The following is a 25,826-nucleotide window of genomic DNA, read 5'->3' on the forward strand; positions in this document are numbered from 1 at the left end:
CACTTGACTGCAGACCATTCCACCAGCGTGTGCACACTTGACTGCAGACCATTCCACCAGCGTGTGCACACTTGACTGCAGACCATTCCACCAGCGTGTGCACACTTGACTGCAGACCATTCCACCAGCGTGTGCACACTTGACTGCAGACCATTCCACCAGCGTGTGCACACTTGACTGCAGACCATTCCACCAGCGTGTGCACACTTCACTGCAGACCATTCCACCAGCGTGTGCACACTTCACTGCAGACCATTCCACCAGCGTGTGCACACTTCACTGCAGACCATTCCACCAGCGTGTGCACACTTCACTGCAGACCATTCCACCAGCGTGTGCACACTTCACTGCAGACCATTCCACCAGCGTGTGCACACTTCACTGCAGACCATTCCACCAGCGTGTGCACACTTCACTGCAGACCATTCCACCAGCGTGTGCACACTTCACTGCAGACCATTCCACCAGCGTGTGCACACTTCACTGCAGACCATTCCACCAGCGTGTGCACACTTCACTGCAGACCATTCCACCAGCGTGTGCACACTTCACTGCAGACCATTCCACCAGCGTGTGCACACTTCACTGCAGACCATTCCACCAGCGTGTGCACACTTCACTGCAGACCATTCCACCAGCGTGTGCACACTTCACTGCAGACCATTCCACCACCGTGTGCACACTTCACTGCAGACCATTCCACCACCGTGTGCACACTTCACTGCAGACCATTCCACCACCGTGTGCACACTTCACTGCAGACCATTCCACCACCGTGTGCACACTTGACTGCAGACCATTCCACCACCGTGTGCACACTTGACTGCAGACCATTCCACCACCGTGTGCACACTTGACTGCAGACCATTCCACCACCGTGTGCACACTTCATTGCAGACCATTCCACCATCATGTGCACACTTAATTGCAGACCATTTCACCACGGGTATTATTGTATCTTGTCACCACCAGAAGCTCGGGGCTTGATAGGGCTTGCATGGAGGAACGCCCCTGTCACACCCCTAGCTCCTGATTGGTAGACATATTTCAGGTCTGGAAGGTCCTACCACCGTCGGTATTGATTGTACCGTGCCCTGGAGGGTTAGGGATTAGTGTTCCAGTTTGGCTTAATTATTTGCTGTAAATGCTTCCATGTTCCGCTGGAGGGTGAGGGTTACAGCTGTACCATGGGAGCATTTACAGCTTATCATCTAAGCCAAACTGGAATACTAATCCTAACCCTCCAGGACACGGTACAATCACTACTGACGGTGTGCTCCCCCATGGTGTAGCACAGAGAATGTTGCACGGCCGGCCGCCCGGGAACACAGGTTTTCGCCCGGGTAACATACACCCCGACCCTGTTGTTGTACCCCGTGCTGTAGCGCTGAGATGTGGGTACTGAAGGCTACTCCACTCCCTAGCTGCTTCTCCGCAGCGGCGCCGCTGACACGTGCTGAAGGGAGAGGAGGAAGGGGAGTGGAGTAGTCGGCAGCAGCCGCCTCCCTTCTAACTATGGAGCAAGGTAGAGTGCTGGCAGAGGCGTTCATTCACTGCTAGGCAATAGCGCAGCACATTGATGATGGCCTAGGAGAAGGAGGAGCGATAAGCAGCCGCTACAGCAGGGGTGGAGGCAGTCCAGTGCAACACATCAGCGATGGCCTGCCCCACGGACCAGGACAGCACATCGCCAATTGCAGAAAGGGGTGAGTGTGAGCTACGGAGCAACGGGGTTAGGATCACCACATTGTTAGGACCTTCCAGGACCTGAAAAATGTCTAACAATCGGGAGCTAGGGGTGTGACAGGGGCATTCCTCCATGGAAGCCCTGTCAAACTCCTAGCTTCCGGGTGGTGACAAGATACAATAATAGCCCACCACCGTGCGCACACTTGATTGCACACCATTCCACCACCGTGCGCACACTTGATTGCAGACTATTACACCACCGTGCGCCCAATTCATAGCATTGGTCACTGGAAGCCATAAAAATATTTCCCAATGCTCCCAACGGTTTTGAAGTTACTTGCAGAGAAGGGCTGTAAAGAGAGTTGCTGACCAGACATTGTGTTTTACTTCGGCAGCAAGTAGTCCTGTTCTAACCTCACCTACCCCCGAGGTTCTCTTAACAGTGTCCCCTCTTCACAAGCACTCACAATGGCGCGCTTAGACGGAATGATAATTATCATTCACAAAATCATTCAAACATGAATGATAATCGTTCTGTTTAAACGGGGGCCAACGACTAATGAGAATCATGAGGTTCTCCTTCGTCGTTCAGTTTCAGGCGCCGACCATTGGTTTGTCGGGCTGTTTAATTCTGATCGCCAGAGTGTCACAAAGGAACGTGGGTTGGGAGGGGGGTATAACCTCTCCTTAAGGAGACACCTAGAAAGTGAGTGAGGAGACTAATAAGGCCATGCAAGCTCCTTTGGGAAATATATGCAAATAAGGAAGATGGAGTAATACCTCTGCAGCGTCACCTATTGGAAGGCAGCATTCCTGCAAATCAGTGTCTGACCCTTTATACAGGTCTATGTAACAATGATTGGGATTTGTAAGCCAGAAGCCATACACAGACAGCTGTTTCAGGGTGTTTGCCCCTCATCAGTAGGATCATGGCTTGGCTAGTGAGAGGTGTATAGCTGTGGGTCGGGAGGGGTAACATCACTCCTCAAGGACCCACCTAGAAGGTGAGTGAGGAGACTTATAAGGCCATGCATGATGCGAAACACCAAATGATTAGTCCCTGAGATCTGCACTACTGTCAACAAGAGTCATGCAGTCTAAACAGGCTACCCGGGTGCGGACGGGCGTCTGATGATGTCACCGGCACGGGCGGACGAGAATTGTGAGATTCCTGTTCTGTCTAAGAGGGCCATAAGTGTCTGTTCTGTCTCACATGTCTCCCAAAGCGTTGGTCCCCCTTAGAGTGCTTGCCACATGTGCCCCTATGTAGATGCCCCCATCCGATGCTTGCCAATCCTATCCCCCAGAGGCCTGCCGTTACCGTCTTGTGTCCAGTGCGCGGCTCCAGATTCGGTGGCCTTGAAAGGACGGGAAGCAACTATAACCACATGGTGCGGCTGCATTCACTTATTGCAATTTAGTCAATCAGTTCGGATATTTGGTTTTATCTGCCAATCAGATTGCAGCTCTCCTTATCTAAACCCTTTCAATAATGATTGGTTGCTACGGGCGACCCTGCTCCTCTCCCCGGCTGCAGTTTGTGTTGATCTGCTGCAGACTCTTTGTAGCTAGCTGTAGTGGAGCTGCGGGGCTGGTACTCCATGGCAGCCGCTCCGATTCATCCTCCTCTCTTATTCTGCCTGGTAAGAGGGAGATGAAGCCCCCGGATTGGGCAGGGGGTCTCCGCACATTCTAGGTACTGCAGCCGGTATAACAGGAGCACGGCGGGCTGTCCGGGGCGCCGACACGTTTTACACAAAAGGCTTTTTATCTGGAAGCTTCTCTGTATAAACTTGTATTATTACAGGATCAAATAGTAAAATCAGAGCAAATCACCCCAATCCGTCACGTATGACGACCGCCCCTCGTCTGCAGAGATAATAACCACAAAGAGCTGCGGGGATTCCTGACATACAGGGGCTGAGACCTGGGGATGGATGGAGAAGCAGAGGGATCGTACATGTGCAGCAGCAGGGTGATCATACAGCACGGTGGTCATACATGTGCAGCAGCAGGGTGGTCATACATGTGCAGCAGTGCAATCATACAGCAGGGTGGTCATACATGTGCAGCAGCAGCAGGGTGGTCATACATGTGCAGCAGCAGCAGGGTGGTCATACATGTGCAGCAGCAGCAGGGTGGTCATACATGTGCAGCAGCAGCAGGGTGGTCATACATGAGCAGCAGCAGGGTGGTCATACATGAGCAGCAGCAGGGTGGTCATACATGTGCAGCAGCAGCAGGGTGGTCATACATGTGCAGCAGCAGCAGGGTGATCATACATGTGCAGCAGCAGCAGGGTGATCATACATGTGCAGCAGCAGCAGGGTGATCATACATGTGCAGCAGCAGCAGGGTGATCATACATGTGCAGCAGCAGCAGGGTGATCATACATGTGCAGCAGCAGCAGGGTGATCATACATGTGCAGCAGCAGCAGGGTGATCATACATGAGCAGCAGCAGGGTGGTCATACATGAGCAGCAGCAGGGTGGTCATACATGAGCAGCAGCAGGGTGGTCATACATGAGCAGCAGCAGGGTGGTCATACATGTGCAGCAGCAGGGTGGTCATACATGTTCAGCAGCAGGGTGGTCATACATGTGCAGCAGCAGGGTGATCATACATGTGCAGCAGCAGGGTGGTCATACATGAGCAGCAGCAGGGTGGCCATACATGTGCAGCAGCAGGGTGATCATACATGTGCAGCAGCAGGGTGGTCATACATGAGCAGCAGCAGGGTGGTCATACATGTGCAGCAGCAGGGTGATCATACATGTGCAGCAGCTGGGTGATCATACATGTGCAGCAGCTGGGTGATCATACATGTGCAGCAGCAGGGTGATCATACATGGGCAGCAGCTGGGTGATCATACATGGGCAGCAGCTGGGTGATCATACATGGGCAGCAGCTGGGTGATCATACATGTGCAGCAGCTGGGTGGTCATACATGTGCAGCAGCTGGGTGGTCATACATGAGCCCAGCCTGCAGCAGGGGGACATGCCTGTGGTCTGTCAGCCCATCCCCGCAGCCGCCGGTACACAGCCCCGCCATGCCCGCACATACATCACACAGTCCTGACACACCGCATGCGTCGGCGGCGCCGCTAACAATGGAGTCACCTCCCGGCCTCACCTTGTGTCCTCGTCACACTCTGCGGGTCCCCATGTCCGCGGTGCCGCACAATGTCGCCGGCTCTCCTCCCGTCACACCGCGCCGCCGCGGCTGCTGCATGTCGGTGGGCGTCAGCCTCGCAGCCCCATTGTCCCTCACGGAGCCGCCCGTGTGCTGTGATGCTGCAGCCCGGCTGCCTGCTCCTCACACCCGCGCCCTGCAGTCTCCTCACGGCCCCTCGTCTCCCCTCACTCCTGCCATGGACTGTCTATCCCGAGCTGTCTCCTCCCATTCCCCGGCTCCCTCACCTCCAGCGGCGCTGTGATGTGTGGCCCCCGTAAGTGCCCATCATGGGGCTGACTGACCTTCCCGCCCAGCAGACACCTGCAGGCAGAGAGATGAGGGAGGACAGCCCGACGACCCTCCACTGGCCGCTGTGTAGTCAGTAGTCCCCCGAGCAGATGTATCTATGGGGGAGGACAGCCCAACGACCCTCCACTGGCCGCTGTGTAGTCAGTAGCCCCCCGAGCAGATGTGTCTATGGGGGAGAGGACAGCCCGACGACCCTCCACTGGCCTCTGTGTAGTCAGTAACCCCCCGAGCAGATGTATCTATGGGGAGAGGACAGCCCGACGACCCTCCACTGGCCGCTGTGTAGTCAGTAGCCCCCCGAGCAGATGTGTCTATGGGGGAGAGGACAGCCCGACGACCCTCCACTGGCCCCTGTGTAGTCAGTAACCCCCCGAGCAGATGTATCTATGGGGAGAGGACAGCCCGACGACCCTCCACTGGCCGCTGTGTAGTCAGTAGCCCCCCGAGCAAATGTGTCTATGGGGGAAGGACAGCCCAACGACCCTCCACTGGCCCCTGTGTAGTCAGTAGCCCCCCGAGCAGATGTGTCTATGGGGGAAGGACAGCCCGATGACCCTCCACTGGCCTCTGTGTAGTCAGTGCCCCATGAGCAGATGTGTCTATGGGCGGAGGACAGCCAGACGACCCTCCAGTAGTCCTGGTGTAGTCAGTAGCCCCCCGAGCAGATGTGTCTATGGTGGGAGGACAGCCCGACGACCCTCCAGTGGCCCCCATGTAGTCAGTCGCCCCACGAGCAAATGTATCTATGGGGGTAGCACAGCCCGATGGCCCTCCAGTGGCCCCTATGTAGTCAGTGGCCCCACGAGCAGATGTGTCTATGGTGGGGGGAAGACAGCCCGATGACCCTTCAGTGGCCCCTGCGTAGAAAGTGGCCCCATGAGCAGATGTGTCTATGGAGGGAGGACAGCCCGACGACCCTCCAGTGGTCCCTGTGTAGTCAGTATCCCCCCGAGCAGATGTATCTATGGGGGGAGGACAGACCGACGACCCTCCAGTGGCCTCTGTGTAATCAGTAGCCCCACCAGCAGATGTGTGTATGGGGGGAGGTCAGCCCGACGACCCTCCAGTGGTACCTGGGTAGTCAGTAGGCCCACCAGCAGATGTATCTATGGGGGGAGGACAGACCGACGACCCTCCAGTGGCCTCTGTGTAATCAGTAGCCCCACCAGCAGATGTGTATACGGGGGAGGACAGCCCAACGACCCTCCAGTAGCCTCTGTGTAGTCAGTAGCTCCACGAGCAAATGTGTCTATGGGGAGAGGACAGCCCGACGACCCTCCAGTGGTACCTGTGTAGTCAGTAGCCCCCTGAGTAGATTTGTCTATGGGAGAGGTTAGCCCGACGAACCTCCAGTGGCCCTCTTTTAGTTAGTAGCCCCACCAGCAGATGTGTGTATGGGGGGAGGACAGCCCGACGACCCTCCAGTGGCCTCTGTGTAGTCTGTAGTCTCACAAGCAAATGTGTCTATAGGGAGAGGACAGCCCAACGACCCTCCAGTGGTACCTGTGTAGTCAGCGCCACCAGCAGATGTGTGTATGGGGGGGGGGAGGACAGCCCGACGACCCTCCAGTGGTCCCTGTGTAGTCAGTCGCCCCACGAGCATTTGTGTCTATGGGGGAGGACAGCACGACGACCTTGCAGTGGTACCTGTGTAGTCAGTACTCCACCAGCAGATGTGTGTATGGGGGGGGAGGACAGCCCGACGACACTCCAGTGGCCCCTGTGTAGTCAGTTGCCCCACGAGCAAATTTATCTATGGGGGTAGCACAGCCTGATGACCCTCCAGTGTCCCCTGTGTAGTCAGTAGCCAGACGAGCAGATGTGTCTATGGGGGGAGGACAGCCCCACGATCCTCCAGCGGCCCCTGTGTAGTCAGTAGCCCCACAGCCCCAGATGGACCACAATAGGACCTCTAGTCATGGCGTCCCTGGGGATTATTACAGGCTTGGTCTGTGGTAACCACCAGCTGTTGGCGGACGCCTTGAAGCAAACCACCAGGCGAAACCCATGACCCCTCGTTAAGTGGAGGTCTATAAAAAACAGTTATTCATGAGTACAAAAAATCATGGCTGCTTTCCTCCAGAAACGGCGCCACGCTTGTCCGCTCCACCACCATGAATGCGACTGCTCTGCGATATCACATGGACAGGTGCACCAAATTTTTCTAATCCTGGACAACCTTTTAATTGTACTGTGTATTGGAAAGAACGAAACAATACAGACCAATCAGCCCTGACACTAGAAGGCCCTGTCTAGCACCTAGCTGCCCCTCGTGATCAGGCTTGGTCCCTAGTAGGCCTCTGAAGGTACAGTAGTGGACATCAAGATGGTAGCTACAAATACTTTGCGTCCTAAAGTTGCGAGGTGCGGCCGCTGCGAACGGGTCCTGTATCTCCAGCACTCCTTACGAGTGAACAATCAGATTAAGATCTCCTGGAATTCGGAAGCCGGAAGTCAATACTTTTTTTTTTCATGTTCTTCAAACCATTCCTGAACAATTTTGTTGCAGTGTGGCGAGGTGCAGTGTGCTGCTGAAAGATGCCTCCGCCATTGCTGAGCACTTTGGCTATGAATGCGTTACATTCGTGCAGGTCGTATGAACAGCAGCCTACATGAACGCAATATATTCAGGGCTGGAAGGGAGGGATATAGGGAAAGTAACTCAAGGATGGATTCCATACACACCAAATGTGGAAACGAACGTGCAACCAGCAATAACACAGATGACCCCAACAGGCGGTCACCTCAACACCCACCGTGCAGCAAAGTATTTACCAAATGTACTAATACAACAAGCACAAGGGAATATAAAGAAGTACGAGATATTAGTATTTTGGCCAAATACCTAAACTCCGCCAGCCCACGTCAAGGGTCCTTGTTATCCTGTGAGTCCCTACACTAACAAGATACAGTAACTAAACCGCCAAAGTGAACCCTACCTACAGACAGACACCGAACAGGTCACTGTTCCCACCAGGTGTCGGCACGCCTACAGACACCGAACAGGTCACTGTTCCCACCAGGTGTCGGCACGCCTACAGACACCGAACAGGTCACTGTTCCCACCAGGTGTCGGCACGCCTACAGACACCGAACAGGTCACTGTTCCCACCAGGTGTCGGCACGCCTACAGACACCGAACAGGTCACTGTTCCCACCAGGTGTCGGCACGCCTACAGACACCGAACAGGTCACTGTTCCCACCAGGTGTCGGCACGCCTACAGACACCGAACAGGTCACTGTTCCCACCAGGTGTCGGCACGCCTACAGACACCGAACAGGTCACTGTTCCCACCAGGTGTCGGCACACCTACAGACAGACACTGAACAAGTCATTGTGCACATTTAAACACAGGCCCTCACCTAAGGACAGCTGGGGTTACACACACACCTGGATTCTGCAAGGAGAAAACAAAGAATGAATAATGACCAGCCCGCTCTAGCAAGAGAGGCTGGTACTTATATCTACAGATGCATGGTGATTGGCTGGTTGGAGAACTCCACACCATCAGCCAGCCAAATTGTAAGGACTGTGGATGTGGAACCACTGTGTCAACCTACTGGGAAGGTGAAGATCCGATGCAGTATGGCTGACAGCAGACCCCAGCGTGGGAGGTAAGATACCAGATGAACAGCCCCATATATAGATGGAAACTAGGGAAGGTATCTTGCCCTGAACTGATAACCAGAAGAGGGAGACCTTTGTCTACAAGCGGAGATCTCGTCTCGATAAGAACGACTCCACGGTCTTCCTCTAGGCGCTGACTTACCCTGGGCGTCCAGAACATCGGGGAGTAAAGAAACACAGGAGAAAGAAGCGGATGTAGGGGGTCAAACAGACCATTCAGCTGATGCTGTCTGCTTCCGAATTAGTCTTAGATATGAGTACTCATTGACGACTTAGATGGATGACCACACGGTATGCGGTTAGCCAAAGAAGAAGTAGATTTATTTGCAAAGTACAGAACTTTATAGAAACAGAAATGCTTGCGTAAGATCTAATCACTGCGCATGTCCGAAGCTGCTGGACATCTGGAGTTTTATAATTAATAATGCTTCTTTCAAAGACATCTCCTACAAGAACAATATATCAACACTCTGTAACAACTGTATCAAAGCAAAAATGTGTCCTTGGATACGTTTCTCGGAAAATAAGTTTCTCAAAACAGGACGACATGGGAAGGTACAGATAAGACATATGGAAACAAGCTTCATGGTCATATAGTCAGATAAAGTAAAGTTGAAAGTAGAGAAATTAAATGTATTTCTTCTATTTAATTTTTAAAGGAGAAAATCTAGAATTAACCCCTCACATTCCCCCATTTGGACATAGGGTCCACCATCATGCTAGGTACTTCACCCGAGTGGTGCCAGCTCCTGCCAGATTCCCTAGAGTCATGTGGTGGTCCCAAAGTCCATCTGGGTTAAAGTTTAGCAAAAGCCTTTTCACTACAACGTGTGATACAAGACATGATTAACTTTAAAGCAGTATATATGACGAGCAAAATCATCACTACTTGAAGCATACTTTGTAAAATTCCCGTGAACCACCCTCCTAAACCAGAGAACCAATTGGCAGGGTTCAAAGAACTAAATGTGTTACCCCACCGGCTACCTCTGGTTTCTGAGTTTTCATTTGTCCATGCAAGCAGTTCTTTCGACGGAACAGGAACAGCCAGGAAAGGAAAACTAGTGGCACCAGGTGTGTGTACAAGTCCAACAGTCTTTCACCTGTGAGGTGTTCAGTCCATCTACCAGTATTTGGTGGTGTCTAACAAAGTGGTTCTGGGCATTGTCATTTTGCACCCTCTCATAAGGGCGAAGCATGGAGTGAGGAGTCCAAAAAGTCCATCAATAAACAAAATGTTCTTCATTTTTCCTTCTCATAGGGGGCGAAGCAGAGCATAAAAAGTCCCATTAGTCCCAAGACAAGCAACAGTTCCTTCAACTTTCACCGAAGTAGGTGTGATCAGCAGGACTTGATAGGGCCCCTTGAATCTGGGCCCTAGGGATTTCCGGACACGCCTCTTTACGACCACCCAGTCTCCAGGTTGTAGGGAGTGAGATCCCTTTAAGTTGTCTGGGTCTGGAATGGAAGAAAAAGCCTAGATTCTGTGTTATTGTTAGTTGGTCACACAGGTGTTCTACATATCCGGCTACTGTGTCATAGCCCTGCTGTAGGGCCTGTGGATGATACAGCCCCAATCTTGGCATAGAGCCAAACAACACTTCTTTTAACGTAAGCGTACCATTTTAGTCTTTTAACTTTGTTAGAACTCTGCGGGTGGTATGGGGTGTGAAACGCTTGTTCCACCCCAAGGGCTGACATCACCTCTCGCATCACTTCAACTGTAAAGTGTGTACCTTTGTTTGAGTCAATCACTTCCGGTGCCCCATATCTGCGGATTACCTCATTCATCAGCTCCTGTGCGATTACCTGCTTATTTACTTTGGTAACAGGGTAGGTCTCCGACCTGAAAAGAAATCAACAACAACAAGCACATATTCATACTTCCCAACAAGTGGGAGCTGAGTGTAGCCAATTTGCAATCCCTGAAATGGGTAGAGTGGTCTAGGCAAGTGTTATGTGGCAAATTTACTTCTGCCCTGTTGCTTACGGCAAAGATCATGCAAAATTGGACAAATGATGCAGCAGCTACAGAGAACCCAGGTGTCACCCATCTTGTTCAAGCGTCAACATCATTGCTGCTTTGAGAGGTGCGTCTTTCCGTGCATCAGCTGGGCCATCATGGGGCACAGGGACTGTGGTAGGCAAGTGCTGTTGACTGCTCGCCATACGCCGTCCCGTTTCTGCTGTTCCCATATTTAGTCCATTTGTCTTTTTCTTCCTTGCTGGCTTGTAACTGTAAAGTCTTTAATATATCAAAGTCCAAGTTTATATCAAAGTCCAAAGTTTTTATTAAAGTCCAAAGTTTAGTCAAAGTCCAAAGTTATTGTTAAATTCTTCTTTTCTTCCACGGCTTGAGGGCCGCTGCCTTTGCTGTATAGACTGTGATGGCATTGCCTCTTGTTTCTCTGGTGTAGGAATTGGTGTGAGCTTTCCACTTTGTCAGGTAGAAGTAGGGCCTCCGTAAGACTCTGCACCACTGCACCATTCTTAATTGGCTGTCCTGTTCAGGTAAAAAACGGTCTGGCCTTCCATGTTGGGCCGTAATCATGAGCTATGCCAAATGCATACCGGGAGTCAGTGTAAATGTTTGCCGTCTTACCTTCTACCACTCTACATGCCTCAGTGAGAGCCTTCAGTTCCGCTTCTTGTCCTGAGACATGCGGAGGCAGAGCTTCTGCTTTTAGGACATCTTGTTGTGTGACCACTGCATATCCAGTGTGGAGTCGTCAATCACCCCTGGTACCATCTATAAAAAAACAACTCAAAATATGCATTGTTAACAAGGGCTTTCAGTTAACATAAAGAAGAGACAGTGTCTGCAATTGCATCTTCCTGGACATGTACCAGGGGGTACTGACGGACCAAGGGGCTAAGAGCTTGTTCCTCTGTGTGCGTAAGAGTGAGGACAGGGAGAGGTGTCGCTTGGTCTGCTGCCATCCGACAGAAGGTCGGGTGACTTTCAGACCCGGGGTGTATACGAGCCTCACCGGACGGGTGAAGTTTGATACAACATCCCAAGGGTCCCATCACGTTAATTCCCAATATGCTTTCAGGACCTTCCAGCACAAGGAAGCGCGTGAGGCATCGTGACCCTTTAAACATTACCTCAAGCGGTTCAGTTTCTGCCAGCTGAATTGGCACTCCTGAAACCCCTTGCACCGATTACCGCTAGACAATCAGGCTGGTATTCTATTTCAAATAGATCATAACCTTGTTGCAAAAAGAGAGAAAGAAAATTTTTTAAAATAGCTGACCTGCAATACCTAGATCACCTATGTCTTCTCCCCCCCCCCCCTTTGAACTAGGATACTTAATTGGAAGAAGAGTAGCCGGGTTCAAGGTAGTAGTAACATTGAAAAGAATGACAAGAGCACATTGTAGCTGGATTTGACGGGCCAGAAATAAGTGCTTGGGTTGCACTTGCGTGTATATGCTCCGGATGTCATGAGGGGTGAGGACCACTAGGGGTAGTTCAATACCAACTCCGAAGATTTGACAACCATTGCCTGTACTGCTGCCACCGCACAAACTCATGAGGGAGCTCCTCGAGCCACTGGATCCAGCCTCATGGAGTAGTATCCAAGTGGCCGTGGTTGTTCCCTGTGCTTTTGTGTCAATACTGTCGTCATATGGCCAGAAAATTCAGTACAGAAAAGAGTAAATGATAAAGTGTAAAAGGGTGAGAAATGAGCTTCAGGGGTGAGAGAGAGAAAAGAATGATTGAAAGACAGTCATAGAGTAGTTGCATAAGAGAGGAAACAGAGTGGATCCATGGGCGGCAGTATGAAACAAGGCCCAGAAAGGTGCGGAGTTTGGCAGCAGGTGTAAGTACAGGTATGGCCGTTTGCGTGTTTCTCCTACAGAACATTCTCTCAAAGACAGTACAATACTAACAGCATTTAGCAGTGATACAGACGTCCAACCAATCACAGAACTGACATTTACGCAAAAAGCAAAAACATATCTTAAAATCCCTATATGTTTTCTAGTTTTAAAACCGTATAATTCACGTAATTCATTACAAGTTTCTTATTTTATCAACGTCTGTCTTTCTTCTATGACCTTGAATTTTATCTCTCTATGAAATAGATTTTTGGAAACGGGCCAGAACATTCAGACTTTAACAACATTAATCATTAGTAATTATAAGAGGTATATTTCTCTGCACAGACTATCAAACACAGACGGCAGGGGAATAGTTAAACAAATAGAAAAGACAACATGCTAAGCGCTTCTAACAGTGCAACATTTTTAACCCTTGTATTCTTAAAAGCCCCCACCAACGTGAGTGGGGTATAACTTTCTTACACTTGTATGACGGGGACTAAAACGTACAACAAAGATTAGATTACATAACGTCAAGACATACAAGACAAACAATAATGGTTATTTGTGGAAACATAGATATTAAAATCTCATATTTCCCGTGAATTTTGAGACAGGATTTTGTAGCCCCAGTGTCTATAAGGAAGGGCACTTCCCCACCTCATATGGAAGCAGGCTCAAAGGTCTGAGTGCCTCTGTCCTTTGCTTCCACGGTAGGGATACTGGGGCGGGATTGCCAGGACTTCATTGGGACGGATTTGGGCGACGCGGCGTTGTCACTGGGAGTGGCGCCCTGATCCGTCTCCTGGTCACGGGATCCTTTGGGATAACGGCAATTCTTGGCCAGGTGGCCTACCTTGCCGCAATTATAACACTTGCGTGTTCCTCTGTTGGGTCTGTCCTGGAGCTGCACCTTCCCTTCCTGGTTGCTATAGTATTTAACCGCCACTGCAGGGCGCTTCTCATCCATAGCAAACCCTACTGCCTTTTTATACAAGTCTCTGGGCTCGGCTTGTCGCCAGTCGGGGGTACATGCTTTTATTTTATCTGCCAATGATGGGCCAATGCCTTGCATGAACGCGTCCCTAGCCTTCGTTTCCAGCCTACCAAAATAACATTCAATGGTTTCATTCTTTTCCCGTCTACACATAGTTAAAGCCATTTGTCTTCGTAAAGGGTTTTGTTGTCCGCACCTGGGACAATCCCAGTAAGGTTTCCCTTTTTGGGACTTCTTTGGTGGGACTGTGGCGATACAACTCTGATAGTCAGGAAGAATGTCGGAGCTGTCCGCGGTTGGTAGGACCGGGTACATCCTAGCCGTGTTTGGCACCGGGGGTGAGTACACAAGTATGCCGTCATCCCTCGCTGCGCAATCCCATGGTTCTACATTTACCTTTTTGCTATATCTTATTATGGCTTCTATCCCTTTATCTAAACCGGCGTCTTTGATATCCTGCATGTGCTTTTCCTCGTACTGTTGCCAGAACTCATAGTTAAAGGTTCCCGCCTTTTTAAGTCCTATCTGTTTATATATTTTATAGGCTTGCCTACAAATGTTCTTCCCTTCCCCCAATCTTATTATTTCAATGGGTGTCAGGAAAGTCTGAGACTGGTCGGACCCCATTCTGACTATGGACTTACCTCTCCATTTACCACTATTGTCCCTACTGCCGAGTCCGCAACTGGCAGGATACTTATGGACTTTTCAGTTCCTTCTGCCACGTCCGCAACGGGCAGGATATTTATTTAGGGCCCTCCTGCCAAGTATTGGCAGGATACTTCTCTTCTGCGAGTCCGCAACTGGCAGAAATACTTATGGACTTTTCAGTCCCTTCTGCCACGTCCACAACGGGCAGGATATTTATTCGCAATATATTACGAATATATTACTTCTTACGGGGATAGAGGAAGGACCACGGCTTGCCTTGCTGGGCGGCTTTTAGTAATCTTATTACAAATTACAGCTAACATTATGAGTCCGGCAAAAAGCAATAATTTCTACAGCACACAGCAGACAGCATGGCAATATACACATAAGGGTTCTTCCGTCTAGCACGGTTACTAAGAACACCATAAATAACAGGCAGAAGTGTCCTATAAACATGCAGCGACTAACCTCCTGTCGACATGTGACTGAGGTCAGGGGAACCCAGAGCTGGAGTGGTAAGTCAAGGGCTTACCTTACACCGGTGTTTTGTAGATCTGGGGTCCCGTGGCCTCTGGTCCGGCTGGTCGGCAGGTAGGGTCGTCAGGTATGGGCTGCAGGTAAGGAGTTAGCTTCTGTCCCACATTGGAGCGCCAAGTAATGTAGGGGGTCAAACAGACCATTCAGCTGATGCTGTCTGCTTCCGAATTAGTCTTAGATATGAGTACTCATTGACGACTTAGATGGATGACCACACGGTATGCAGTTACCAAAGAAGAAATAGATTTATTTGCAAAGTACAGAACTTTATAGAAACAGAAATGCTTGCGTAAGATCTAATCACTGCACATGTCCGAAGCTGCTGGACATCTGGAGTTTTATAATTAATAATGCTTCTTTCAAAGACATCTCCTACAAGAACAATATATCAACACTCTGTAACAACTGTATCAAAGCAAAAATGTGTCCTTGGATACGTTTCTCAGAAAATAAGTTTCTCAAAACAGGACGACATGGGAAGGTACAGATAAAACATATGGAAACAAGCTTCAGGGTCATATAGTCAGATAAAGTAAAGTTGAAAGTAGAGAAATTAAATGTATTTCTTCTATTTAATTTTTAAAGGAGAAAATCTAGAATTAACCCCTCACACAGACAAGGATAAACATAGAAGCGGACAACGGGAACTACAGAGTACACGAACACAGAACGCAAGGTAACTGCCAAAGCAGCAGCTGGACATGAAGTAACAGGAACAAACTCTCATCAACACTGCAGCAAGGTCTGAAAGACCCAGGGCAGCTACATAGGACAGTAATTAGAAAAGGAGCATCAGCTGAACAGGAGACCAAAAGCTATTAACCCTAGGAGTGCTGGAAGAGAGTGAATATAAGCTCAGGGAACAGAAAGCATGGGCTGACGCCCATATTTGCAGACACAGAAGCAGAAGATTGTGTCTGAACAGTGCACCTAACACAAATCAACGACACCTGAGGCAGTGTGCTCCGGGAAGTACATAGTACTTCAGGTTCCAGGAGCACAACGTGATAGAAGGGACGTACTTGGTCTGCAGCAATGTTTAGATAGCTGGTACTTGGTAAAATAACATCCCTTGAAGTACAGGACCCAAGATTTCCCAGCAGAACACTGCCCAGAGCATCACACTGCCTCTGCCAACTTCTTCCCATAGAAAGCCCTTGTGCCATATCTTTGCCACGTAAGTAATGCACACACACCAAACTCTCCACATGTTGTAAAACAAGGCATTATTTATCAGACCAGGCCTCCTCCTTCCATTGCTCCATGGTCCAGTTCTGATACTCAGGTGCCCATTGTAGCCACGTTGGACACTAAGGGCTCCTGCGCACGGACGGATTTGCATTGTGGAATCCGCGGTCAGCGTCCAAACAGCGGTTCCAAAAAAATTTTGAACAATCAATGAATCTGCACCCTTTGTATGCCTTATCTATGTGTAAGTATCATACTAAGCAGCCCTTCCGTCTCAATATGTGGGAGGCGTATGCGCGGTTGTTGGTCAGTGTCTTGCACTCATGTAGTGTTTGCCTATGTAGCTATCTGCCTCTGCATTCTGTTGGGAAGTGCTGTATACCTGCCCGTGTGTGTGTGTATATATACAGTATATATATCTTTTTATTAGTATATAGGTAAATACAGCTGCCGGCAGTGATACTTTAGTAAGTTTTTTCTTTTGCAGTGATATATTGCTAAATATTAGTGAAGAGACTCGCAAGATAATGAGGGCCCATGTCGTGGGCTTGCAAAGTTATATATTTTGGCCAAAGTATTAACTAATACCTCATATTTATCATATGGCGAGAAATTAGTGAAATTCACTTACTTTACCAGGAAGGTAAATGGAAGCCCAAAGAATCCCCACTACCCCCTGTATTCCAGGTTTGCTTCAATGGCCAGTATTAGGAACACAAACATTACATCCACTAGAACCGGCATCCAGGGGATTTACTGCCAGGTTAATGAAAATGATAGTAATTCCATACATAACAGTATTGCAATGCGTTTTGAGAGTGCCAACAATGACCAGAATACCCATTTTCTCAAGCCGGTAATATGTCAGCAATCTTGCAAGTATATATACCAAATAAAAATGAAACTTCACCTTCATTGGTGACAACGGTATTGAACGCTGAAGGACGTGCCACAGCCATGAAACGGCGTGCACCGAGACCGGGAGTGGTGGGGAGACCAGAAGCTTGAGCCGTGTGCAACTGGTTTGTGTTCCAACAATCGGAACTAGTTCCAATGCATCACGAGGATAACTCAGCATTAGAGATGAGCGAGCACGCTCTGATAAGTCAGTTACTCGAGTGAGCCTCGCTCTTCTCAAGTAACTGCATTCTTGTCCGAGTGTGCTCAGGGGGGGCGGGGGGGGGGGGGGGAGAGAGAAATCTCTAGAGAAACGGGTCTTCTGCCATGACAAAGAAAAAGGGAAGCAACTTAAGAAGCCTGAGAACCAAATAGGATACTTGAGTGAATGCTGTTACTGAGTCGGGAGTGCAGACCCCACGGACGGTCTATCAGATAACTGAGACTGAAGACGTCTGGGGTTCAGAGGGAAGAGTGTCTCCTAGTAAGCGTGTAATATTGAAAATGTGGAAGAGAAGAGACAATCTGTAAAGAAGATTGTTATTTCTGCACAATTTACTACTTGTTGAAGAATCAAAACTGGAAAGTTGTGAGTAAAGCACAACCGCGCACCTCCGGTTATTTTTCTGGAAAACTCATTATTGGACTGTGGACTCTTTATTTTGCGCTGTGAGAATAGCGGCCTGGAAGAGGTGCTGGCGTCACGTGACATTCATATTCTGTAATGCTACTTTTCTGTTCACTGGGAGCGACTGAGCTAAACCAAGCTGGCGCTGCTGGCGGGAGGAATCGCAGAGCCACCCGTGACATCCATCTTCTTTCCCTGTGGTCTCCCCCGTCACGACAGGCCACTCGCTCAGGTTGCCACATAGGCCATGGGGAAAATACCACTTTTAGGGCCTCAAGTGGCAAGACCGTTCATCTAATCACCCGACAACTTAATTCATTTGTATATCTGCCTGAGATGTAACTGCTTGCCAAGTTTGCAGCAAAATAGCAACTCCTTCTACGTTTTCACAATTACTAACATTGTTCAACTTATGTTTATTAATTCTTTCTCTTCATGTGTTTATAGTGCAGCATATATATTTAAGGTGGCATGTAAGTCAAGCATATAGATCACATAAAGAGAACCACAGTCCAAACGTTTAATTTCGTAAGGGGCCTCATCCACTCCGATTTCTACAGTTCTCCTTTTCTACATAATTTCCATGCAGCACTTACATTTGGACTTGCCACATTTAAAGGCACCATCCCCATTAACAGTAAAAAAGCCACCCCTGTCCTCGATTAATCCTCTTTCTCTTCGGGCAGTAATGGGTTCAAATATTTTTCAAAGACCTACTTTTATGGAAATTGGTTTTGGATCTATTCAGCAAAGTTTTCTTGAGGATAAAATCATTTTCTGGTATATTCCAATGTTTCCTAAAACACCCTTTATCTCCCTGTGTTGCATATTGTATCATGTAATGAATTAAATGTCAAGGCTATAGATAGGCATGGTTTGGCCAATGATGGGATAAGTTGCAGTCTCCTTGCTCTTCTGAACACACCAGCTAACAAATACTGCAGCAGGTATTTTATCCCCTACCTTGGTGGATGGGATGTTGGAAGAGACACTCTGCCCCAGCGGCTACAGTGGTTGAAGATCTCCTCCAGGGTGGCATGCGGATCAGGAGAGAAGCTTGGTGGGCACCCCCAGATCTCCTCTTGGAGAGACACGCGAGCCGACTGCTGTAGAGACCGTGGCCTCTCCTTTGATCTAAGGGAGTGCTTAGTCTTGTGGTGTAAAACCCGCAAGACTAAGCACTCCCCTGTCTATTTCTGGTGCGCTGCGGGAGCTCACGGTTGTGCTGGATGGTGCCTCTCCTTCAGCTTCTCCTTCAGGGCAACATGAGGACCAGGGGATAATCCCATCAGATGCCCACCATTCTCCCCTGGGTGTAATTAGGAAGCTGACCGCTACAGCCACTTCGACCTCTCCTTCGAGGTGGCATGAAGACCAGGGAACTTCAACATCAGGTAAGCAGGAGCCAGACATGCTCTACACACTCACATGCTAGCCAATCTCATCATCATTACAGTGGTCCCCATTGCCTTACTCCTCCTCAGCTAGCCACTTACCAACACTTTTCCCAGTAAAAGGGAATCTTATATATACTCAGCTCAAGTGGATATGGAGGATTGGAACTGGAAAGCTCATTTAAAAGCCATCCCTACTAAAGTAGAATTAAACAGCTTATTCACTACTTTTGAAACATCTCATAAACCAGCAATGCCATCCTTACAAAAGGAGATCCAACCCATAGGGCATTGTATGGCAGAGGCTGAGGATGTTAAAGACCAGATTTTTGAACATATTAATGTCCATCATACTATCCTATGACAGCATTCAAACCAGATCTCTAATATACTAACACATCTGGACGACACTGAAAATTGAAAATTTGCATTAGGGGGCTGAACAAGGAGATGGAATCTACACATCTAGAGGATTGGGCACAAAACTGTTTTAGTGAACTTTTACAGTGCCCCTTGGATAAACCAGTGGAGATAGACAGGATTCGCAGATCTCTAGGTCCTAGATTTGGGAAAGCTGCCTGGCCCCGAGATGTGATCTTTAAAATCCATTTTTATAAGGAAAAAGAAGTGATACTGAGAATGATTAAGGAAAAAGTCCCTATTAAATTTAAAGGTGCTACACTTGCCGTCCTTCCTGATCTAGCTAGAAGGACTCCTCAGTTATGCAGGGCCCTTCGACCATTACTTACTGCTCTAAAGGAAAAGGAGATTCCATGTCAGTGGGGGTACCCTTTCAACTGATCGCCAGATGAGATGGAAAATCGACTACTTTTAACCCCTTAGTGACCAAGCCTGTTTGCGCCTTAATGACCAGGCCAAATTTTGCAAATCTGACACGTGTCACTTTAGCATGGAAAAACACCAGAAAGGTTTTGCATATCCAAGCGATTCTGGCATTGTTTTTTCGCCACATGTTGTACTTTATCTAGGCGGAAAAAAAAAGACCGATGGAATTTGTGTATATTTATTAAAAGCGCCAAAATTGGGAAAATTTTGAAAAAATCGTCATTTTTTCACATTTCCAACTGCAATATCTCAAAAATGTGCAAACATAATATAGAAATTTTTGCTAAGATATATATTTCCATCCGTTTACTTTATTTTTGGCGCACATTGGAAAAACTTTCGTTTTTTTTTAACCATTTAGGAGACGTACAAATTTAACATTACTTTTCAGCATTTTGAGGAACACTTTGTTTTCCTACACCAAACCAAGATTGGAAAGGCTCATAGGAGTCAAAATGATAGATACCCCCACAAGTGAGCCAATTTTAAAAACTACACCCTTTAAGGTATTCACTGAGGTGGGTCAGGAGGATTTTAACCCCACAGTTTTTTTTTAGGAGTCAATGCAATTTGGAAGAGAAAAACTAAAATTTTATATTTTATATTTTTGCAAATATGTCATTTTAAAGACAGGACTTTTTTCTATAGTACACATAAAAATTAGGATTTGCACCCCAGAATGGATACCCCTGTTTGTCCCGTGCTCAGAAACATACCCATTGTGGCCCTAATCTTACATCTGGATGCACAATGGGGCCCAAAATGAAATAAGCAACCGGTGGCTTTCGGAACAGAAATTTTGCTTAGGCCCTATTGCACACTTGTAGAGCCATTGAGTGACCAAAACGATGGAGAACGCCCACAAGTGACCCCATTTTGAAAAGTAGACCCCCTAACGAATTTATCTAGGGGTGCGATAACTTTTTTGACTTTACAGTTTTTGAATGAATATAAGCCAAGCCCGAGGAAAAAAATTACGATTTTCATTTTTTTGGTAATTCTGTCATTTCAAAAGCAGTTTTTTTTTGTACCGCACATATATGAATGAAGACTTGCACCCCAAAATGGGTACCCCTGTTTGTCCTGTGCTCAGAAACATACCCATTGTGGCCCTAGTATTACGTCTGTATGCACAATGTGGCCCAAAATGAAAGGAGCAACCGGTGGCTTTCGGAACAGAAATTTTGCCTGAAGGTGATTTAGTCCCCATTGCCTACTTGTAGAGCCATTGAGTGACCAAAACGATGGAGAACCCCCACAAGTGACCCCATTTTGAGAAGTAGACCCCTTAACGAATTTATCTAGGGGTACGATGACTTTTTGACTTCACAGTTTTTGAATGAATCTAAGCCAAGCAGAAGGAAAAAATTATGATTTTCATTTTTTTGGCAATTGTGTCAATTTAAAAACAGGTTTTTTTGTACAGTGTACATAGGAATGAAGACATTCACCTCAAAATGGATACCCCCATTTGTCCCGTGTTCAGAAACATACTTATTGTGGCCCTAATCTATTTACAGGAGACATGGCTAGGCTTATAATGGAAGGAGCACCCGTTGGATTTCAGGGTACAACAGAATAAATTCCAGTCCCCATTGCCCACTTGTAGAGCCATTGAGCAGACAAAACGATAGAGAACCCCCACAAATGACCCCATTTTGAAAACTAGACCCCTTAAAAAATTCATCTAGGGGTGTACTGCATATTTTGACCCCACAGTATTTGAATAAATCTAAGCAAAGCAAAAAGAAAAAATTACGCTTTTCATTTTTTTGGCAATTTTGTCAATTTAAAAACTGTTTTTTTTGTACAGTGTACATAGGAATGAAGACTTTCACCCCAAAATGGATACCCCCGTTTGTCCCGTGTTCAGAAATATACGCCTCGTGGCCCTAATCTACTTACAGGACACATGGCTTGGCACATAATGGAGGGAATGCCCGCTGGATTTCAGGGCAGAACTGAATAAATTCCAGGCCCCATTGCCCACTAATACGGAAAAAATTTGACTTCCTAAAAATAATCCCCACCCCCCGCCATCCCCATTTTTTGGCATTCCCTAAATATTAGATAAAGGTAATAATATAAACTGCGTTTTATGTCCGAAGACAGGGGTAATTACGGAGGCTGCTTGGGATGGGCACATGGGGCAGAAAACTGGGTATCCCCCCTCCTCTCATGTATTTTGGGGGGTATTTCGTGACCTCAGCGGCGGGGATGGGGTGTAAAAAGTGGCGCTCTGTGAAGCTTTGTAATCTTGCAGCGGTCTCACACAGAAGGCGCTCAACAAGCTGCTCCTGGAACTGCATGAAGGCAAGCGTTCCCGGGGCTTCTTGTAAATTACGTATCACAGGTAGCGGTCTGAATAACGCCGGGCTTACACGACCGTATGCAGAATCCGCTTGCGGAGGCCCGCAGCGGATCTCATCTGTGAGCCCGGCTGTGACCCTGCGTACGGCCGCGTAATGTACTGCGCATAACTGCCTATTCACACAGGCGGTCATGCGCAGTACTTTTTTTTTTTGTTTGCATTTCCCGCGCCGTCGCTTAGAGATGACCCGGGTACCCGCAGCCCGTACACAATGTATTTGCATTTGGGCTGCGAGTATATCCGCGGTCATAGAGCACAATGGGCTCTAGGTCGCAGATATTCGCGGTAAAATATAGCATGCTGTGTTCTGTTTCTGTGAGTGGATTACGTAATTCCGACCCACTAATTGGGGGGAATTGTGTAATCCAATGCATGTGATTGATCCATGGATTACCGCTGATCAAGCGCATGCAGAACCTGTAATTCCTCTCCGGTCATGCGTGACTGGCCTAATGTTAGATCGCTACTTTATCACGTGACTGGGGACCGCTCAGCGAGGTCTCCGGTCACTGCTCCAAGCACTCAGCGACCGTTGGTCGCTGGGAGCAAGGACATTTAAAATTTCCTGGGCTCCCCGGCTCCTGCGAATGTGTCCGGAGTTTTGCCGGCGGGCGCATGCGCAGCAGCCGGAAGGGTCCATGGAGGATAATCGCATCTGGATTCAAATGCGGAAGCCTCCGAGAAGATGTTTCATCTCCCCCCACCGATCGCATCGGTGAGGGGAGATGAAACTGCCACTTTTTAAAGAACTTTTACGTGATCGCCATTATGCATTGAATAACGGCGATCACGTGACCAGTAACCGCATACCGCGGCTCCCCGTGACATCTCCAGGCTCTTGGCTACCTTTGGTAGCCAGCAGCAGGGAGATTTTACATTTCTTGGGCAATATTTCACTTTTGCGCATGCGTCCGCCATCATGCTGACGGGCGCATGCGCCGAAGCTGGGGTAAGGTCCGCAGATCAACATCCCATCAGGGAACAAATCCAGGACCTTGGGTACATAATTTCATCCCCCCTTATGGATACAATCCGTAAGGGGAGATGAAACTTTAACTTTTTCAACTTTTTTTTAACTTTTTTTTTTTTTTACTTTATATGATCACCGTTATCCGATGGATAACGGTGATCATATGACTGGAAACCCCCAGTCATATCTCCCTGCACTCGGCTATCTGTGACAGCCGGGTGCAGGGAGATTTTGAATTTGCCGGGCTCGCCAGCCTTCTGCGCATGCGCGCCACATTGGCGCATACGCAGAAGCCAACGGGGGTCCCGACACCGGCCGGAGGACATCAGCGGACCTGAGGTGAGTATTTTCACCTTCCCTCATGGATCCGATCCATGAGGGGAGGTGAAACTTTTCTTTTTTACACTTTTTTTCACTTTTCCGCGATCGTCGTTATCCATTGGATAACGACGATCGCGCTACCTACAGGAGCCGGGAGCCAGGAGATTTTAAGTCTCCCGCGCCGCCGGGCCTTCTGCGCATGCAGCTGACGTAATGCCGCCTGGCGCGCATGCGCAGAAGGACGGCTACGGGGCCCGGAGCATCGGGACAGCGGGGAGTCGTGCGGCGGACCTCGGTGAGTAATTTCAGCTACCCTGATGGATCCGATCCATCAGGGCAGCTGAATCTTTAACTTTTTTTGCAGTTTTATTTACTTTTTTGTGATCGGCGATATCCATTGGATAGCGCCGAACGCAATGTCGGGGGGGGGGTGGGGGGCGAACAGCCCGGGATGACAGCTCCATGCTGTCGGCTACCTGCGGACACTGACAGCATGGAGCTGTCACGTCCAGAGCCCGAGGGGCTTTATTCTCTGCAGGACACATGTTTTTACGTCCTCAGAGAATAAAGCCCACTTCGGGAGGACGTAAAAACACTATGGGCTGGTCGTTAAGGGGTTAAGGTCTTGGGAGGTCTTCTTAGGTTCCTAGCTACATATGAATTACCCATGATCTCCCTCCTGGAATGTCCAAAGCCATCTATTCCTCCTCCTATGCCATCTAGGGAGATATGGCAATTTACAAGATCCACTACACAGCGGATTACTAAAAGAGTTCCATCGCTGTCCACTTAACAGCCTTTGGCCCATGCCAGTGAGACGGCTCACATATATATTTTCTAGGCTTGTTTTTCCTAAACAAAGATACTATTCCCATAGCCATAGTTAAAAGCTGTCTGCATAATCTGCGATAATTGTTATGTCAATCCTAACTTTGAATATCTTTGGATATATCACATTTCTATTGTTATGCAAGTTTGTTTGTCGTCTTTTGGTTTAGCGTTGGTTGGATCTTCATTGGTTCTGTAAATTCCAGATTATTATTCTCTCTTTTATTACAGTTTGTTGGACTTTGAGGTGATCCACCTCCCTGGAACTCCCCACCACCACCACACACACATTTTTTTTCCCTCCCTTTTCAAGGTCAAATTGTACTTACTTGAGGGTGCATGGTTCTAAAAGATTACCCTTATTGTGCATATTTAGAACTAGCTATTATACCCGGCTTCGCCTGAATTAAAATTGGTACGGGTGTTTACCTGTTGTTCTCACAGAAACTTTTATGAAGTCGTGGTTACTCCAGAGAAACTGAGGAATAAAATATGTATACACATAGAGGAGCGTTAGATTCTCCTCAGACTGCATGTACCGATGTCCCTCTGCAGAACGTGCTGCCACTCCCACTCTTAGCACTTTCAACAAAACTTTGGGTAGAAATAGAACAGGCTTCGAATCCCTTCCAAATTCAGGGAGCTTTCTGGATTCCTCACAAGGTTGACTGGGAAAAATTTGAAGCCTCAGTCCTTTTATTCACCCGACTGCACATATTGAAGAGAATTAGTGGACAGGGCCATTTAATAACCACACATGCCCCCCCCCCCCTCCCATACACACACACACACACACTCACTTGTTATTCCTTCCTGTGGTGTTAGAGATGTGCGAGCACCAAAATGCTCGGGTGCTCGGTACTCGAGTCAAACTTTTCGTAATGCTCGAGAGCTCGTTTCGAGTAGTGAACCCCATTGAAGTCAATAGGGGACTCGAGCATTTTTGTATGGGACCGATGCTCCGCATAGGTGATGACTTGTGAAACACCAGAAAACATCAGAAAGTCATGGAAACACCACAGAAACGGATAGAGAAGGGCAGGGACAGCATGCATGGCTGCATCTGAGGCTCCCAGGTCCCACGATTAAGCCAAAATGGGGGCAAGAGCCTGGCGGTCACCCCCCCCTAACTATTTACTTGGGACAGACCCTCATTAGCAGCAAGGCACACGCGCTGGCACATCTTAGCTAAGCATCACACTACCTGCAACCAAGGACAATCACTGCCTGTGGATGACACCGCTGCCTCTTTTCCTGGGTTACATGCAGGCATTGCTGTCCAACCCTCTGCACGACCCTGCGTCCACAGCGCACACAAAATTTTCCCTGCGCAGCGTTCAGCTGGCCTCATGCCACGCGCTCGCTTCATAGCCACACCACCCTCATGTCTATTTATAAATGCATACTGGATGAGGAGGAACTGGAGGCACACACTGCAGAGGGTTGGCATGGCCAGGCAGCGACCCTCTTTGAAAGTGTGGGCGATAGCCCACTATGCTGTTGAGAATTGATGATAAATTGACGTACAATCATCATTCCAATCCCGTGCCACCTCCGTCACCAAA

Source organism: Eleutherodactylus coqui, chromosome 7 (genome assembly GCF_035609145.1).
Source record: "Eleutherodactylus coqui strain aEleCoq1 chromosome 7, aEleCoq1.hap1, whole genome shotgun sequence".
In the NCBI taxonomy this organism is placed as follows: Eukaryota; Metazoa; Chordata; class Amphibia; order Anura; family Eleutherodactylidae; genus Eleutherodactylus; species Eleutherodactylus coqui.